Genomic DNA, 20,789 nt, shown 5'->3' with positions numbered 1-20,789 from the left:
ATACCCAGATAACATAAAGTACAATGTAGAAGAGGTTTTCTTTATGGTATATAATACACTGAAAACTATCTTAAGACCCTCTGTTGACTCTTTAAATCAGCTCATGCTTACACCCATTGCAGGACTCACAAAATGTATTTTTTTTTTTTTTTTGGCTGTTATAACAAAATATAATAGATTTAAACAACAGATATTTATTTGCTGACAGTTCTGAAGGCTGGAAGCCCAAGCTCAAGGTATAAGCAGGTTTGGCTTCTACTGAGGCATCTCTTTCTTTTTCTTTTTTTTTTTTTTCTTTTTTCTTTTCTTTCTTTTTTTTTTTCTTCTTTTGTTTTGTTTTGTTTTTGTTTTTGTTTTTGTTTTTGTTTTTGTTTTTGTTTTGAGACAGGGTCTAGCTCTGTCATCCAGACTGGAGTGCAGTGTCATGATCTCAGCTTACTGTAGTCTTGACCTCCGCGGTCAAGCCATCCTCCCACTTCAGCCTCCTGAGTAGCTGGGACCACAGGCATGAGCCACTTGCCTGACTGATTACTGTATTTTTTGTAGAGGTAAATAAGGTTTTTCTGTGTGTCCCAAACTGGTCTTGAACTCCTGAGCCCAAGTGGTCCTTCTGCCTCAGCTTCCCAAAGTGCTGGGATTACAGGCATGAGCCACCACGCTGAGCTGAGGCCTCTCTTGTTGTTAATAAGTGGCTGCTTTATTAATGGATCCTAACACGATCTTTTTTCTATGCTCATGCATCCCTCGTGTCTCTGTGTGTGTGCAGATTTCCTCTTCTTGTAAGGACACCAACCACGTTGGATTAGGACCTACCCTAATTACCTCATTTTTACTTAATCACCTCTTGAATGGCCTATCTTCAAGTATGGTTGCATTCTGAGTTACTAGGGATTAGTGCTTCAACATATGAATTCTTTTGGGAGGACACAATTGCACCCACAACACCAAACATGTTGCATTGTTCACTTGATCTGTCTCCTACTACAAGTAAACTACTTGAAGGCAGGAATCATGTCACGTTAATCTTTGTGCTCCTTATATCTAGCTCTTTTGATTCTAAGCTTTATGTAACTCAACCAGCTCACGAATATAACTATGATGTTTTGCAGCATTTAAAGACATTTGATCTGGTCCTGATGCATTTGGTTGGGAATAATGGGTGTCCAAGGACTTATCTTCAACAAAATTACTCTCAGAAACAATTTCAGTGCTAGCTCTGCATTTAGGGAACCGAGGAATATACTTTTACATTTAAAATGGATATGGAAAAAATAACACAAGGAAAGAAATAATAAAAGTGTGTGAAAATAAATATATATTGGGAGTGGCTGTCACTTAATATACACTAGTTTCTATGTCAGATTCAGTAAGTTATTGCCCATACCTTCAAAGAACTCATAACTAATTTATGGAAAAAACATGTTGAAATGTTTAGAAATCCTTAGGAACAAATATGAACAAAATACATATAGATGAGAAGGTGCTAGCAAGTACCACAAAGATAAGGATTGACATAGACGAAATTCCCGTGGCTTAAAAAAAGTCTGTGGATTTTGGCAATCGAATGTGCTGGCTTCACTGAGTACACTAGGTTAGAGTTCGGCCTTTACAGATAATGGTGATACAGTAGCACAGCTTAAATAGTTGGTTCCAGAGTATGAAAATTAATGACGGTGAAATTATCAGAAGGCAATTGAAAAAGAAATATCCATAGTGCTTTTGTGACACAAAACTTGTAATTATTTTATTGACTGACATACTGCCTTTTAAAAAATATTCTTTCAGTTCTACAAAATAAGCTGTCATCATGAACATCTCAATGATAATATATATTAAGTCCACCACCCAGAAAAAGCCCAATGTTTTCAATGGAAAAATAGCTAATTCATCATGACCTATTATTTTGTGTACCCAGAATGAGAGCTAACATTCTGAAATTTGGGTCACAAATCATCAAGTGATGGTTTATTTTTCTGCTGAATGATAAGGCAGGAAAGACGAAGAAATAAAGGACAACACTTACGATACCTTAATGTCAGAAACCAACCTTTCTAAGTTTATAGGAAAATTCCCATTAGCTTAAAACTTGACAGTTGCCAAGTACTTCATGTCTCCTTGTCCTATACACATTCCATGGCATTATTTGTTTCTTATCTTTTTAGTTCAAGGTGTTATTTCCAACTCTTCATGGTCTAAAGGACAATTTATATTGTCTTCAACAGAAAAATCAGCCCACACTTTAGGTAAGCCTCTTGGAAAATACGTATCTATCAGTTGATGTTGACTGCATTTCTTTCTCTGCCTTGGCATAGTTCGCGTTTCTCTCATGTTTATCTTAAGAGCTACGTGTGCTAGCACAGAAGTAAGTTGGGTGTACGGAGTGTCCTAAACTACCTTCTATTTGGCACTGTTTAATAAGAGATTATTTTTATTACTTTGAGTAGTTTAAGAGGTGTGCCTTCTCCAGATGTTGTTATAGTTGGTAGTACTTAAGAGTACTTTAACTGTTCGACTAATGGTAAATTAAAGACCACTTTAGAGGTAACTAGATTCCCTATACACTTTCATATAAGTGTAAATCCCTTCCCTCTGCATGCTGTTTCTTGACATGTTTGAATTCAGATCCATTCTTTATTCTACATTCACTCTGTCCTCCACACTCTGCTCTGTATTTTGGGGTGATCTTCCACACTCTCACGTCAGTGAGCTTCTGGATGGGTCTGAGCAGTGAGAAGTGCTGGCAGAAGATTGGAGGGTGAAGGAAAGGGAGAGCCAAGTCATTTCTTCACCTCTCTGTTTGCCACGGTAATCACCTTATCTATTTCCTCTCTCCCAACCTGTGGGTGGTAGTGGCTTCTATTTGTTTCCTTTTTTTTTTTTTTTTTAATTATACTTTAAGTTCTAGGGTACATGTGCACAATGTGCAGGTTTGTTACATATGTATACATGTGCCATGTTGGTGTGCTGCACCTGTTAACTTGTCATTTACATTAAGTATATCTCCTAATGCTATGCCTCCCCCTTTCCCCCACCCCACAACAGGCCCTGGTGTGTGATGCTCCCCATCCTGTGTCCAAGTGTTCTCATTGTTCAATTCCCACTGATGAGTGAGAACATGCGGTGTTTGGTTTTCTGTCCTTGGGATAGTTTGTTGAGAATGATGGTTTCCAGCTTCATCCATGTCCCTATAGAGGACATGAACTCATCCTTTTTTATGGCTGCATAGTATTCCATGGTGTATATGTGCCACATTTTCTTAATCCAGTCTATCATTGATGGACATTTGGGTTGGTTCCAAGTCTTTGCTATTGTGAATAGTGCCACAATAAACATACGTGTGCATGTGTCTTTATAGCAGCATGATTTATAGTCCTTTGAGTATATACCCAGTAATGGGATGACTGGGTCAAATGGTATTTCTAGTTCTAGATCCTTGAGGAATTGCCACACCAAGTGGCTTCTATTTCTAATCTCAGGGTTACCACACTTTCTTGTTTGGAGTCTCAGCTCTTTGGTCTATTAAACTAATGCTATTTCTGTTGTCAATACTTGAAGTGACTATCTTTTCCTGGTGAGATTCTAACTAATACATTCCACGTCTTCTTTTTTCACCTGTTGAGTTGTAACATTACATGGTCCTCTTATTTATTATGCAACCTCTGTTGTTATTGTCACCAGTAATGATAATGACATATAGGTATTTCAGACTGCAGGGCACAGTGTTTGGCATTGTAGACAGAAAGAGGAAAAACTGACTGGGTGCGATGGCTCATGCCTGTAATCCCAGAACTTTGGGAGGCCAAGGCGGGCAGATAACAAAGTCAGGAGTTTGAGACCAGCCTGACCAACATGGTGAAACCCCCTCTCTACTAAAACTACAAAAATTAGCCAGGCGTGGTGGTGCATGCTTGTAATCCCAGCTACTCAGGAGGCTGAGGTAGGAGAATCGCTTGAACCCGGGAGGTGGAGATTGCAGTGAGCCAAGATCATGCCATTGCACTCCAGCCTGGGCGACGACAGAGCGAGACTCCATCTAAAAGAAAAAGAAAGAAAGAAAGAAATAGGAAAGACTATGGCCAAGTAGTAGAAATGATAAGAATGGAAGGCAGAAAACTTGAAATGCGTACTGGGGTTCTGAGTACACAGATGGCCCAAAATATGGGTCCTGCAGATGAAAGACACTAGTGAGGAATGCTGGGGCCTCTGATTTGACTAACGCTTGCAGATATTATTTATTTATTTATTTATTTATTTATTTATTTATTCATTCATTCATTCATTCATTCACAATTTGAAGATCCAGCTGAATACCAGAATCTCTGTAGGACACTGGGACTAGGTATGAGGTAAGACTAGGAGCATGCAAAGTGTCCGCAGGGCTACGTTTCTTCTGGTGGCTAGCAGGGAAAATGTATCCCTTGCCTTTCCCAACTTCTAGAGGCTGCCTGCGTTCCTTAGCTTGCAACCCCTTCCATCTTCAAATCCAGCAATTATATCATTCCAATGACTTCTGCTTCTTTAACACTGACTCTCTTGGCTACCTCTTTTACTTCAAAGGATCCTATGTTACATGCCGCCCACCCGGATAACCCAGGGTTATCTTCCCATCTCAAAACCCTTAAGGTAATCACACCTGCAAGGTCTCTTATTATGTTAGAAACATTCACAGGTTCCATGAAGTAGGCTGTGACCATCTTTGGGGGCTCATTATTCTGCCTACCACAGCCTTGCAGTGCCTGTGAAGCATAATTACAACCACACTTAGCAAAGGAGATGTTAAGAGCAATGGGTAAATCTGAACCTTTAAGATCAGTAGATGATTTTGAATTATTTCCCAATGCCTTTCTTTTTAGGAAAGCGTTTTCAAAATCAGGAAGGGAGGGAGACATTTAGCAGAACAGGAAACCACTTAGTTCCTGGATACTCAATGGAAAACTTTTGAAAAAAAAATTTGCAGGACTTTTAGAAGGATTTTTCTGAAATTCAAGTTTAGGTAATTTATAGTACCAAACAGTGGGCAATAATGAGTGGCGGCAACAGTCTCTTCTAAGTAGCAGGGAATCAGTACATGCTGCATGTGAAATGAGAGCAGCATGGTGGGAAGATATGGACTCTTCCAGCAGTGGCTGGACCTCCACACTATCAGATATCATGTCTATACTGACAATCACAGGTGGTACCCTTCCTACGTTCAAAGCAGAATAGCGCATGCATATGTTATATCCATGTAAAAGGGTATTTTTAGACTATGGTCTCATATATTCTAAGGAACTCTTTCCAATTTTTCATGAAAGGTTTTGAGCAGAAACGAGAAATTGGTAGAAGCTACCATGTACTCAGAAGAGTAAGGGATCAACATGATGTTTTTAACCAGAAAGAAGGGAGGAAAGTGGGTGCCTAAAAAAGCCTTCCCTTAACCTTCTTCAGTTTGGGTCCTGTGATGTGCAAAGTGAACCCTGGGTCTTCATGGAGACCTATCCTTGGGCAGCAGAAGCACTTCTTTGGGCACAGAGGTTATTTTATAAGCCTGTAACAATTTTCAGCCCTATAGAGGACAATCAAAGTCCATTTTAAATTTTATATTTGCTCATAAATGGCCCTCCATCATCCTCTCCTTACTCTGCATGAGACTCAAAGAATGGCTCCAAATTTACACACCTGAGAAGTGTGACTCAAATCAGTTATCTAACTGCCAGACCCGTAGGAAACTATTTATGTAGCAATGATAACTGATGAAAAGAATTGCCTTTTTTCCAATGGCCCGAAGTAACCTTTAATTATCAAAGCATCATGATGAATTACTTCCCAAAAAGATTACACATTTCACATCTAGTTCTCAATTTTAAATTTATGCACACTGAAGATAGAGATCATTCTCTTCAAGCCAAGGAACAAATTTCTAATAAACAACAATCTATCACTATTTTAAGCATGGTGTAAGAAATGGGGTAGAGTATAAGGTCTGTTTTTCTCAGTAGTTTAATTCGCAGGACATGGCTTGATTTGGAAGAAAATGTTCTATGTTTTAATTTGTTTGCTAAAGCTTCTTTTTTTTTCCAAAATCTCTCCTATGTAAGTGTGAGGAGGTTTAGGTCAGTGACAAATATCAGGAGAAAAACACAGTCGTCTATGCAAAGATAAAGAATGGAGTAAGTAGACTGTGAATATGACACAGGACATGTTTCTGTCTTTACATATAATAATCCTGATTTTTTATGTGAAAATGCACATCTTCAAATTACTTTTTCTCAGTTAAACTAGAAACCTAGTCACATTTTCCAGTGCCATGTAGAAGGTCAATAATACTAGGTATCACTCATCCAATATGTGGTCTGTGTTTTGCTTGCATTGTTGCTAATACTTTCAACAATCCAACTAGATAGTTGATGCTATCTCTATATTATTATGAAGTTACTGAGGATCAGGGTACATTTCTAGTAAGTAACTAAATTGGGATTTCAACTGTGTGATTTCGCTTCTAGTTTGTCTTCTTCCTGTAATAATTTGTTGTCTCTTTTAAATACTATCACTGAAAATATTCTCCCACTGCAAAGAGTGTAGTAATCAGTGAACTATCCAGAGACAGGGACGGGGTTATGCAGTTGATACTCTAGACTTCTCTCTCTCTCTCTTTTATTTTCCATAATCAGGCTGCATCCCTTGGTCTCTTATATGGGACTTCTTCTTACCATTTAATCAGATTTTCTTAATGAGAGTGGTTTTCTACATCCACAAAAGACAAGAATAATTTTAATCTAATCATTCACAGTCATGAGTTTTCACAGTATTGCAGAATAGAAAAATATCTAGTTATAATTTGGCAATATTATTATCACCACATTTTATATTTATGAGAGTATTTGGATAAACATATGCAAGTGACCATGGAGCTCACAAATATGTGCATGGATACAGCAAATACAACTAATAGGTGCATAGCAGAATTCAGTAATCAATGATAGCACCATCATTATTATTAACCTTGTGGTGGTATCAAGTAGTAACCAGTAATTGAAGAAATGAGGACTTAAAATTAAATATATTTGTCATTCTTGATGTATGCTGTGATCTTCTTAATGAACTTCATTTATTTACTAATATACTGGCAGGACTGTCCATGTGACCCAAACTAGAAGCTTTACATTTGTCAGATATACTTTGCTCTCAGCTTGTAATTATTTTTACTTCTTTCAGGATGACATCTAGAAAAATTAATACTGTTGTGCTGAGAGGAAAATTCAGTGTACACTATTTCTCTTATTCTTTAGACACAGCATTTGTAAGTAAGTTTCTTATTCTTCCAAGAGAGCAAACTGCTAAGATGTAACTATATGAGATTTATTTCACTAAAGGCATTTAAAATTAGGTATCTCTGTTTTCAGGATGCTTTCCAGATATTATGTCACTTATTCATTTTATATAGAGTTTATTCTAAAGAAGTACCCAGGACCTGTTGTTTACAACTGTAGGCATTTTTATGCCTGCTCTTAACTTGCCATATTCTTAAGATTCCAACCAATTTTTGTGTTTTTCCCTGGAGACACAAGTGCAGAACAGGGAATTGGATAGAGAAAAAAAAAAAAAAAAACTTGGTTTTAATATTTTCTTTCTTTTTGTCTTAACTTGTACTAATATTTACAAATACATTGGGATGCCAAAATTAGACATAATATAGTAATAATAATAATAATAATAATAATAATAATAATGAACCTGAATCAGGAAATTGGAATGTCAGTTTTATTATTTACCAACTACATGGTTTAGAGCAGGTCACTTACTCGTAAAACAGAGATTATAATACACATGTGAAATGGGACATTACAATGCTGTGTCTAGTACATACATATTCTTACTCAGAAAAATTTTAACTGAATATGCATGTGATTTTATAAACAGCAAACATTCAGTTAACTTAAAAATATGTTTCTGTCATTATAGTTAAAACTAGAGTAAGTTATTTTTTGCACTGCATTAAATTTACAATGTATGCATTAAATTATAATTAACTAGAGACTGAGGCAACAAGCATGGAGGAGCAAATATAGCTTCTGTAGCATGCAAAATTTATCACATCAGGTAGCCGAGCATATTCCTGAAAAAAAAAAACAGACAGTGGGACATAAAACATCTGACTGACAGAAAAGTGAAAGTGGAAAATGTGGCTTAGGAATTATGACATCTCAGTGGTTAGACCTATGACTTGGTAAGTAAATGTAAGAATATTGGTTATTTGGAGAGGGTTTACCAAAGTGAAGGATAGAATTACTGACATGAAAACTAAGTAAGAGCTTCGAGATAAATTTTATCAACTACTTGATTCTTCCCAGGTTCTTGCCATTTTGGAAAATCATGTAGTACAGAAGCAAGAGTAAAAATAAACTAACATTTACGGAGTCATATTTATGTGCCAGAAATTGCACTAGGCCCTTTTTGCACACAAGAATAAAATTACTCTGTAAATCATTTTCTGATTGTTAATGGAAAAAATGGTTCTTTCATATTGCAAGAAGGATGCTACTGGAAATATTAGTTATTGCATTGTATATTCCGTATTTAAATTGCTAAGTGGCCTACATTTTATTTCAGTTTCACCTCATACCCAAGGATGTAGAACTAAGCGTAAGATCTTAGTCAAAGAGAGTAATAAATAAAGTGGTGTTGTTATTGTACTAGTTTGCTAGGGCTGCCATAACAAAATGCCCCAGACTGGGTGGTTAAAACAACAGAGATTATTTTTTCACAGTTCTGGAATCTAGATGTCCAAGATAAAGGTGCCAAGGGGTCGATTTCCTCTAAGAGTCATCAAGGAAGGCTCTACCTCAGGCCTTTTTCTTTGGATTGTTGATAACTGTTTTCTCCTTGTGCCTTTCACATCGTCTTCCTTCTGTGCTTCTGTGTCCACATGTTCCTCTTCTTATAAATACACCATTCATTTTGGATTAGCACCCACTCTAATGACCTCACTTTAATTTAATTACAACTGCAAAGACCTTACTTCCTACCACAACCACATTCCTAGATACTGGGGGTTAGGACATCAACATATGAATTCGGTTGACTTGTTCATAATAAATGTACCACAAATATTTGCTAACATAATTCAAGAATTCTTTGTAACAAAGAGACAAAATAAAACTTTGTTGCCTTGAAGATCCCCAAAAGAAATGACTTGAAATTAAGTCAAAATAGAAAGCCATCCACATTAGAATACTTTGGGTATTGAACCAGGCCAGATCTCAAAAGCAAATTTAGGTTTGAGAACTGGTTGGAATGATAACTCAGGCACAGGGTCATTTCCTCTTTGATTGATAACCTAACAAGAAACACGCAGTCAAAAATATACACCAGATCAAGGATATACATGAATAGATATGGCTCTCTCTCACCTCCCTTTATTTCTCCCAAGAACATGACCAGAATTTGAGGAGCTCACCAGGTAGAGTGAAAACCTACCAGTTCAGAGGATTCCCAACCATGATTTATTTATACTGTTTTAAATGAAAGATTGCAGGGACTGATGAGTATGAAGGAGATGTGGAACTTCAATATTCAGGGATCCACTCTACTTTCAATAAGGAAATTCTTGCTAAGTCACCACTATATTTCTCACTATGTCTTATTGTGTCACTGGGTCTCATGGAGGTTTCAGGAAACAGGCATGCCCTATGGCATTTTTGAATAAAGCATAAATTTGAGCATCTATAAAAAGCACATTTTAAAATGTAAAGTGCTACGTAAACAATCCATTTTGAATGTTTTAAGTAAACAAGTAATCTATGACTTTCATTATTTACTAAGGAATTATATATACATGGAATACTGACTGTATTCCGGGTACTTTGTTAAGGATAGGGCATACAGAAGTCAAAAAGACAGACATCATACCTTTTACATGGAATGTACATAATAACAATTTTGACATAATTTTCATAGTACTAGTCTTATAAAAACTAGATACATACTACTATTAACAGTTTTAAGAAGCCTCTAGAATTTGGCAATAGTTGAGGGGATTGGTTTCCATGATTTCAAGATGCTGAAATCAAATGTATTCAGTAGCACCATCCCATACCTGTTTCTTCATTATAAATAGAGAAACACACTCTCCTCCAAGAGCAGAAGGAAAGTTGTTTTTGACATTTTCTGCATTCCTTTCCATGACTATAGATTCAAACACTTTAAAATTTCTTTTTCACCTAGCTAAGCAATTTTCAGTACTAGTCTTTGAGGATAATCTAACTGAGCATGAGTCTTGGTCTAGAAAATGCCAGCTGGAAAAATGAAAGAATAGAGACCTTGCGCCATGCTCTATGGGCCATGCAAGTGTGATGAAGACTCAAAGTCTCTTTATACTGTAAATTGAATCACAGAGGTTCTGGTCTATGCCTAAACTTTCTACTAATTGATTTGAAAACTGTGATTATTACTTATATGGTGGTTATGATTGTAAGGAATTGGATGAATTTATCTCAGTCTTTCAGGAAGAAAACTACAACCAGAGGAATTAATTCCATTAACTATTTTAATGAAATCTTCAGCTTATTTAGTTACAAAACTTCTCTTCAGAAAATCTTTACTCAGTGCTTTTTCCGATAGGTTTGATTTTGCTCTGATGAACTTTTGCTGTACATCTTCTGTCACGGCAGAGTAGTTACATCTGCAAAAAATGTACAGCATGTCATTAACCTTCCTTCACTAGCAGCAAATTAAAACTAAACAGCAAAGTCATAATTCCACAGAGATTGAAAGATGGACTTTTAGTAGAATTATGTGGGCTGTGAATTATCTTCAGCCGTAAACTGTTGTACAAATAGCCAATTGAAGTTCACTAAAATGGGAGAGGTTGGGGTTACTACAATTCTTATCTAACTCTTGAGTCTTTGTGATAGCCCACTACCCTGTGGTAGCCTGAAATGTACTTCAGGTGCCTTGTGAGAAAAGGAAAACTATTGTGGTTTTTCTCTTTCCCATTGCACTCTAGAGCAATTTGAACAGCAGTTAAAATTTCCTGTCAAAAGTAAATACTGAGTGTTTGTCAACTCTGAAGATCCAACAAAAAATAATCTGTTTCACTGCTCCTGTTTGAGCATATAAAACATGGTACTGGCCAGGTGTGGTGGCTCAGGCCTGTAATCCCAACACTTTGGGAGGCTGAGGTGGGCGGATAACAAGGTCAGGAGATCGAGACCATCCTGACCAAAATGGTGAAACCCTGTCTCTACTAAAAATACAAAAATTTAGCTGGGCGCAACGGCGTGTGCTTATAATCTCAGCTCTTCTGGAGGCTGAGGCAGGAGAATCCCTTGAACCAGGGAGTTGGAGGTTCCAGTGAGCCAAAATTGTGCCACTGCACTCCAGCCTGGTGACACAGTGAGACCCTGTCTCAAAACAAAACAAACATGATACTAAAGCTTTTAGAGATTCTGGTCCTTTGAGTCTTATTTCTCCTGATAAGAGCTTCCTAGAGAGATGATGTAAAGAGAGAGATTTTAGTCTACGGTATTCTAATTTGCTCTATTTAAATTAATATCCCACTTGTCAATGGGTCGCTAGTAGATAATTAATAGAAATTACTGGCATGTCTCTAACAATCTAGGGTAAATGTATATGGAAAAGCAAAGGATGGGTGACAAGTGGCTAAGGGAGAACTGACTCAGTTAATTGTGAGTGGCAGTCTACACTCTAAACAATTTACTCCCAAATTTCCAAATATTGATTTACCACCAAGAGTTTTTCAGATAAACACTCACAGCTTCAGACCATCACCCGATTCTCTAGTTTCCCATCCTTCCTTGAGCCCCTCCCCATGTCCCCTTAGTGTCTCCTCTATCAGGGCCTGCACTCTCCTTGGATACCACCTTCCTCTCTCCAAACACCTCAAGAGCTTTTTACCTGGAGCAGGATTGCTTTAATTTCTAGTTCTCTTTGTTGAGATATCTCTGTGTTTGCTGCTTGGATTTCTTGCCTGTTTCTGAACCATTGCATCTTCCCACTCTCTTGTGCTTGAGGATTACTGATGTTTGAATGCTTGCCTAATCTGAGGGTCCTCTAGCTTCTAATTATTCTGTGAATCTAGTTTCCTGAACTATCTCCAAAATCAATTACCATACATTGTGCTAATTTGACAACAGTTAGTTATCTCAATTTAAACCAGGGTCATTTAATCTCCTTGGTCTCAATTTTCTCATTTAAAAATAGGATGCTCTGTGTTATGTGGAGGTCTTTTATTTTGATGTGTCAATAGGGTTGAGTTGTTAACATACAATTTACAAACTCACCATTTGGTTCTTGATCAGAGTAACTTTGAGATAAGTAAATACAGATGAGTGAATAACTGAAGTTAAAGAACTTTTAAAATGAAAGTTGGCTTTCAAAAGTACTTCTGAGTTCGTGACCAGCCTGGCCAACATATTGAAACCCCGCCTGTACTAAAAGTACAAAAAAATTAGCCAAGCGTGGTGGTGGACACCTGTAATTCCAGCTACTCAGGAGGCTGAGGTAGGTGAATCCCTTGAACCTAGGAGGCAGAGGTTGCAGTGAGCCAAAATCCCACCATTGCACTCCAGCCTGGGCAACAAGAGCAAAATTCCATCTCAAAAAACAAAAAAGCAAAAAACAAAAACAAACAAACAAAAACCACACATACACACAAAAAACAAAACAGCAACAACACCACCAACATCAACCAAAAAAAAAAAAACCACTTCTGGAACAGTATTTTTAAAGAGAAAATGTATTCTAACAGATGACTCCATTTCAGCAGAATTTAATTACTCCAAAAAAAGTATTTCGGCCTTCAGTTATTTTTAAGTTATATAAGACTTCACTCTACTAAATTATCCATCTCACACAATGTTAGATTTCAAAAGAAGTATAAATGCCAATTATTGGTATTTATATTTTATGCTTATTATATGCTTAGAGTTCTTCTAAATATGTTTTAAATATAATTTCACTAATTTCTCAACCCCTATAAAGTAGGAACTATTGTTACTTCTATTTTACAAATGAATTTTACAGATGAACTGACTGAGGAAGAGATGTTAAGTAATTTGCTCAAGATTATACAATTAGGAAAAAGACCCAGGATTTATACAAGGAACTTTGGCTTCAGAGCCTGTGCTGGTAAACGTCACCCTATTCTATTCATCATGAGCAATTTGAAGAAAATTCTTGAAAGGAGTGTATTAAAGTAGAACCTCTTGAAAAGACAAATCAAGCTTATGTTCATAACACACAACAAAACTTTTAACACTCTTTTCTGCAACTCTAAAAATGACACACAGAATAAATGCTGCTTATAAATCTGTTTGTTTTTACTCTCTTTTTTCCCTTTTGATTTTTCTCTCCATCTCCCCCTAAACACAACATGAAAGGCTCTTTCATATCTTCACCCACCGGTCCATTTTCCGCCTTGAATGGATATTTTATTCTTCCTTGGAGGCTCTATGTCTTTTTTTTTGTGAGTTGGTTTAATTCCTCTTGCTTGTCTAATACAGCATCTTTACATGTTCCTGAACACAGATCAACCTGAAGAGAGTCGGAGAAAGAGCTTGCCGAATTCTTCCCAGAGAAGGATAGAAGAATCATATTACCTTAATTCATTTTTTTTTTTTTTTTTTTTTTTTTTTTTTTGAGACGGAGTTTCACTCTTGTTGCCCAGACTAGTGTGCAATGGCACGATCTTGGCTCACTGCAACCTCGGCCTCCCGAGTTCAAGCAATTCTCCTGTCTCAGCCTCCCACATAGCTGGGATTACAGGTGCCTGCCACCAACCCAGATAATTTTTGTATTTTTAATAGAGTCAGCGTTTCACCATGTTGGCCAGGCTGATCTTGAACTCCTGACCTCAGGTGATCTGCCTGCCTTGGCCTCCCAAAGTGCTGGAATTACAGGCTGGAATAACTGCCACCATGCCCAACCCATATTATCTTAATTCTTATTGTCTCTGTATACCTCTACACAACTTCAGATGTTGCTGTTCTATGAGGAATTCACTTATTCACTTTCATGGGTTCCTTTACACCAAAATTTCATGTCTATGTCTATTTACAGCCATAAATTTCTTTAGACAATGAATATGAGGGAATATTTGGGCCAGATATTAGGAGCTGTGTCATGTAGATAGGAGTCAAGAAGCCCAAAGTAGAAGTAAACAATTCTGGCTCTTATCTAACATTCTGTTTTTCTGAAAACTCACAGTAACATTTCAAAAGATAATATCCACTTTGAAAAAAGTGTAAGTTATGATTTTATGTAAAACATTTTTTGGCTGGGTGTAGTGGCTCACACTTGTAATTCCAGCACTTTGGGAGGCTGAGATGGGACGATTGCTTGGGCCCAGGAGTGCGAGGCCAATGTGGGCAACAGAGTGAGACCTTGTCTCTACAAAAAGTAAACAAAATTAGGTGGGCAGGGTGGTGTCTGTCTGTGGTCTCAGCTACTGGGGAGGCTGAGGTGGGAGGATAGCCTGAGCCCACGAGGTTCAGCCACTGAATGTGGTTCATTGTGTTTGTACCACTGCACTCCAGCCTGGTTGACAGAGTGAGAAACTGCCTCAAAAAAAAAAAAAAAAAAAAAAATGGATTTTTACATAAACAACTCACAAGATGAATTGAAATTCTCATTCTTTACCTGGGTGTTTATGGGATATCGAGGTACAATGTGAGCGAGAAGAGAGGGCCTGAAATAACTGATGTGTCTTTAAAGAAAATGAAGATTAATTGGCTTTACAGAGTAGGAGACCTAGAAATTAGACACCAAATTCTAGAGCTGCAGAGCTTCTCTGTTTCAGGAATGTGATGTTTGAAATCTGACTTTCAGTGGAGTGACAAAACTCTTTCTTAAAAATGGTTTGAAATTGCATTTTAGGTGGGCAATTAAGTAAAGGACTTAGAAAAATGAGTTCTGATGAATAACCTCAAATTTAAGAAGTTAGGAACTGATTTTATTTTCTCATAGCTTTAAGGAATAAATTAATTAGTGCCTACACTTATGAGTGTGTGAGCACATGTTTACTAACAAAAGGAAGAGGGTGAAGTCAAGCTGACTCACTGTCAACGTTAGCCTTTTTTGCTTCTGCCTGACACAAGAATAAAACTCAGGCTTCAGGCATTTGCACAAGCTGATGATTAATCACTGTGTGAAAACATTTAGATACTCTCTACTCTGAATGTTTAAAATGAAGTTTTATTTTCTAGATGTGAAACTTGGAGATTTGTTTTCACATATTTGCTGAACTTTCAGAGTCTATTTGGAGTTGATCTATTGGAATGAGCTATCCAGGATGCAAGAAAAAGTTCCAACTCAATGGAACTAAAACACAATTGGGAGATTAGAAAAATATACATGAAAAGTCAAATATCAATAGAATAATCCAATTCATTGATATTTTGAAGTTCCTGGAACTTTTCTTATCTGGGTAGATAAAGTTGCTGGTTTACTAAGAATAAACAAGAAAGGAAAATACCTAATTACGTGCCAAAGATTAAGCACTTACACATATATATATGTTTGTTTCTTGGATACTTCCTCAAATTTTCACTCAAAACCTAGTTGTTCTTAGTTTATCCAATCTTAATACATTTTATCATATCTTATTTCAGACTTTAGCAGATTAAAAACAACTGTTTATAGAGGGCTGTCTACATGCCAGAACTTTATGAATATCAAGAAATAAAAGTGAATTTACTTAACAATTGAACAATAAGCAGAATAATTGAAGAATTAAATGCTCACAGGAATCATATCTAAAATGCTCTCTCTGCCTCATTTAGGCTATGTAGTATCAATGTTTTAGTTAAATCTTCACTAATCTCTAAGACTGCATTATCAAAAATGGCTTCTCCATAAATTCCATTTAAGGCAAAAATACATGAATCATCACAAGGCACTATGTAAGTAAGAACCAAATCTTTGTGGTAGGCAGTGTTCTTGTTAGAGCCGGAACCATCTCTAGTACATCCTGTATCTGGGGTATATGTTTAAAACTAAGCAAAATTTTGCCAAGTTTCACAATAGCACTTTGAGTTACATTTCTCCAGAAATACAATAAAAACAAACCAAAGAGAGGAAAGTCTAGGATTAAGCCTCTAAATCAATTGAGTGATATTGGATTAAACAAGACAAGTTCAGTGTTCCCAACATGTATCTCCTTCCTGGGAAAAGGGAACATCATCTATTAAAACCGAAAGCCTGAGCAAGTTTACAGGGATGGTCTTTAAACTTCAGCTGACGCTAGAATCACGTCTCTAACCCTACTCATTTTCTTACAGAAAATAGTTATTTCAGTGAATGCCTACAATCTGTCCCCTTGCCCAAGATGTCAAAGATGATTCATTCTCCTATAGCAGAGAAAGCAGAGGAATCTAAGCAGTAATGACTCTGGCCAGACTACCTGCTGCTCCCAAGGGAGACTCATGAACAATTATTTCCAGCATTGCCTCTCTGAAGTTTTTCGTACTTATTCCTCTGGAAGGATGTTGAGAGCTTAGTAGCTGTACAGTTGTATGACCCAGTCTTGAACATCTCAATGAATAGTTTTTATCAGAGGATCAGTTCAACTTTACTCGGCAGCATTGATGCCACAGCATCCTTTTAAAGAAATACCTCTAAAAGAAGTTACTTCTTTAGTTACTTGAGAAATATGTTGAGGCAATAGGCCTTTGGCACACCACACAGATTGAACCCCTTTTGAGGGGAAATTTATCAGTTAGAGCAGGACTGCACATCCATGCACTATTTGCTACTTCTGGTGACCATCATTAAACATAGTTTAAAGTTAATTTTGGGGTCTTAACACAATTTTGTTATTTTGTTACTATTTGTCTGGATATTAATAAAGTGCTCTACTTTCCCTGTCTGCTTGAGAAATTAATTGATTTCTAAGAAGAAATAAAAAGGATTCATAAAAAATTAGAAAAATATTAAATTAGCTTTTATAAAAATGCTGAAAACTTTATTAAGGCTATCAGAAGTTTTTCATTTAGATTTAGTATAAATCTTGGAGAATGCTTATAGTAATTTGTTTTTGCATTTTATCATAGCCACAGACATAAAATTGCTTTCATATGTGAAACCCATCTGTTAATAGTTCTCAAATTATTTTCATGTTATTCCTATGTATTTGTTTTTTGTTTGGTAATGTGGTGTAAAAACCCTAATACAAATCACATTAGCTAGTTCACATTCATATTAGTGATAATTAGAATAGAATAATTGATATTTTATTAGAAAATGATATTTCCTTTATATTTTCTTCATAGATAATTTCTGTATTTGTAATTTTTATATTAGCATAGTTATTGTGTCAACTTTGTTTTTTATGATAACCTAGTCCTATTTGCATAATAAAAGTCAGTGGTCAGATGAAACCCATTTAAAAGAAATAAAATTTATAGAGAATACATATTAAGGATTATGCTTGCGATATGAGAATATGTTTTTATTTCATTATCGTGCCTGTTGTGTTAATTAGTTTATTGCTTCTTAGTGACATATATATATATATATTTGCTGGACATAATTTTGGTACCTTTAAAAGGGTACTGAAACTGTTTATCTTAGTCAGTTTGGGGTGTCAAAACAGAATACCATAAACTAGGTAGCATAAACAACTGAAATGTATTTCTCACATTTCTAGAGGCTGGAAATCTGAGATCAGGATGGTCATTTTCTTGTAATCTATTATGGCAGAGAAAAGAGAAAAAAAAGCAAGCTCTCTCTTGTCTTTTTATAAGGGCGCTAATCCTATTCACTAGGATTCCATCTACATGACATACTTACCTCCAAAAGACCCCACCTACTAATACCATTACCTTGGGGGTTAGGATTTCAAGAAGAATTTTTGGGGAGAACACAAACATTCAGTTCACAGCATATTTGAAGGCTGATAAATACCTTTTAATTATCTAAAATCTAATACCAATTATAGTACTTGATAGAATGTATGAACCTGGAAAAATAACCATATTTCCAGTGAATATATTTGCCAAGATCATTTAAAAGTAGATGGATTAATGTATTCATTAATTCACCCATTCTTTTGCCCACAGACACATATTTGTTAAATACTTACTGATGCCAAACATAGACATATACAATGTGTTAAACTGGTCATAATGCTAATAATAATAAGAAGAAAATGAACTGTTTTCCAAGTCACTCTATTAGTCTAGCACAATTGTGACACTAAAATAGAATAAAGATAGCATAAATAAAAAGAAGCTATAAACCTACATCACTTATAAATAAGCAAGGGTTATAAATAATAATTAAATAGGTAAAAATCATTAAGAAGTAATATATTTAATGAATAATTTATCATAAACAGAAACAGTCTATCCCAAAGAATGCAAAGATGGCTTAACATCAGAAATATCCATTACAGCAACTTCTGACATTATGATATTAAAGAAAAAAAATCAATAGAAAATTATAAATATATTAAAGATACATATAATTTAAAATTTATAAAAGAATTGAGAGAAAATAAAAGAGAACGTTTTACAATGTTGATTGGAAACATTCTTCCAGTCAATGATACCATTTACGGAAGATATAAAGGCAAAGATACATGTACAGGTGGTCTTCAATATCTATGAGTTCTGAATCTGCAGATTCAACCAATCATGAATTGAAAATACTAAAAAAGAAACCAATAAACATAATACAAATAAAAAATGCAGTATAACAAATATTTACATAGCATTTACATTGTATTAGATATTATAAATAATCTAGAGATGATTCAAAGTACACAAAAAGATCGCATAGGTTATACAAATACAATCCATTTTATATAAGAACTTGAGCATCCACAAATTTTTGGTATCTCAGGAGGATCCTGGGACCAATCCCCTGTGGATACTGAGGAAGCAGCACAGAGCATGAGCACCTTGGCCTGCAGCTTGCAGCCTGTGAGTCTTCTTTTCACCGTAGGCCCTGCCCAGTGAGGCCCTGGCTGCTGAGACTGGCACAGTATGGGCCTGTGCACAGACCTTCTCTACTATTGGTATGTAAATTCATAGAGAAATATAAATGGATAGCAACAGAAAATGGTATTGGAACAGTGGAAATCAGCAATTTTGCACAGGAAGCTTTGGGAGATGTTACTAGAGTCTCTGGGAAGTTGGGACAAAATTGAACAAACAAGATGAGTTTGGTGTTTGGGAAGTGTGAAAACTGCTAGTGAACTCTATTCTCCTCTATGAGGAAAAGTAACTGAAGTTAATGAACCTTTTGTAGAAAATCCAGGACTTACCAACGAATCTTATGAAAGTGGCTCACTGATCAAGATGACACTAAGTAACCCTTCAGAACTAGATGGACTAATGAGTAAAGTGTATGAGAAATATGCAAAATCTAATTAAGACTGAAAGTGGAACCCCGAAACAAACCAGTATGAGATAACTTCATCCAGCATTGTTGAATTAAAGTAATGGAGGATAGAAGACTTTAAATAGCAACTTTTGGCAATGTGATGGGAAAAGAAACTACTGTCAACACAGCTGGTGAAAGAAAATATACCTTAACTTTCCAATGATTGCAGATAAACACGATATGCATCCTTTTCAAAATACCCTATGGTGTTCAGACTAGGTTTTAGTATTCAGAATTCATGTAATTATTGGTGGTGAAAACTAGTTATAGAAATTATGTAATTAAAGAATAACATTATTATCTTAAGCCTTATATTGTGTTATAACTTGCTGACATCCATCCATAGATTTGGATCAAAATACTGAATGACATTTCCACTGGAAATAATTGGGAGTTGAGAAGTTTCTGTTAGTTGTACAATGTCAGATGGAGAACAATCCAATCTTAATTTTGCAATAGACTACATTTGCTGGTGCTATTTTTATACAGTGAAGAAATAACCTTGTAGCAAAATAAGAAGCAAATAATAAAATATTCAGCTTCTTCAAAACAATAACAAAGTTTGTACAGAGGAAGATACCATAAGTAACATGAAAATGTAAATGATAAACTTCTAGTTCTGGGAAAGACAGAGTCAACATCCCTTTATCTTACACGGAATTCAATTATAAGAGCTGAAAAGAATGCTCACACGCAGCTATTTGAGAATTCTAAGAAGTAAATATAAGAAGACAGATTGGGAAGAACACCAGAGTTCAAGTGCTACTAAACCAGCTGTGAGTTTGCTACATTTTTCTTCCTTTGTTATGTCCTGGCCAGGACACAACGTGATCCAAAACCCAGAAATAAGCACTGTGGTGCAGACAGAGAGATATAGAAGAAACCCTCTAGTTTTTTTTGTTTGTTTGTTTTGTTTTGTTTTGTTTTTGAGATGGAGTCTCGCTCTGTCACCCAGGCTGGAGTGCAGTGGCCGGATCTCAGCTCACTGCAAGTTCCGCTGCCCGGGTTTACGCCATTCTCCTGCCTCAGCCTCCCGAGTAGCTGGGACTACAGGTGCCCGCCACCTCGCCCGGCTAGTTTTTTTGTATTTTTTAGTAGAGACGAGGTTTCACCGTATTAGCCAGGATGGTCTCGATCTCCTGACCTCGTGATCCGCCTGTCTCGGCCTCCCAAAGTACTGGGATTACAGGCTTGAGCCACCGCGCCCGGCCGAAACCCTCTAGTTTTAACTCAAGAAGCAGAAAAGGGAAGTCTCAAAACTCAGAGATAATGGGGGAAATTTCTTGGATTTTTTTTTTCCTTTTCTTTTTCTCCATTACCTTAGAGGAAAATGGTAGTGGTGAGATCTTCCAGGAATGAGAAAGCAGCAGTAGCCAAAACTTGGAGTACCTTTCTCTCCATTCAAT

This window comes from Piliocolobus tephrosceles, chromosome 4, assembly GCF_002776525.5.
Source record: "Piliocolobus tephrosceles isolate RC106 chromosome 4, ASM277652v3, whole genome shotgun sequence".
Taxonomy (NCBI): domain Eukaryota; kingdom Metazoa; phylum Chordata; class Mammalia; order Primates; family Cercopithecidae; genus Piliocolobus; species Piliocolobus tephrosceles.
The sequence above is the reverse complement of the archived record's forward strand: the minus strand, read 5'-3'. Positions refer to the sequence as shown.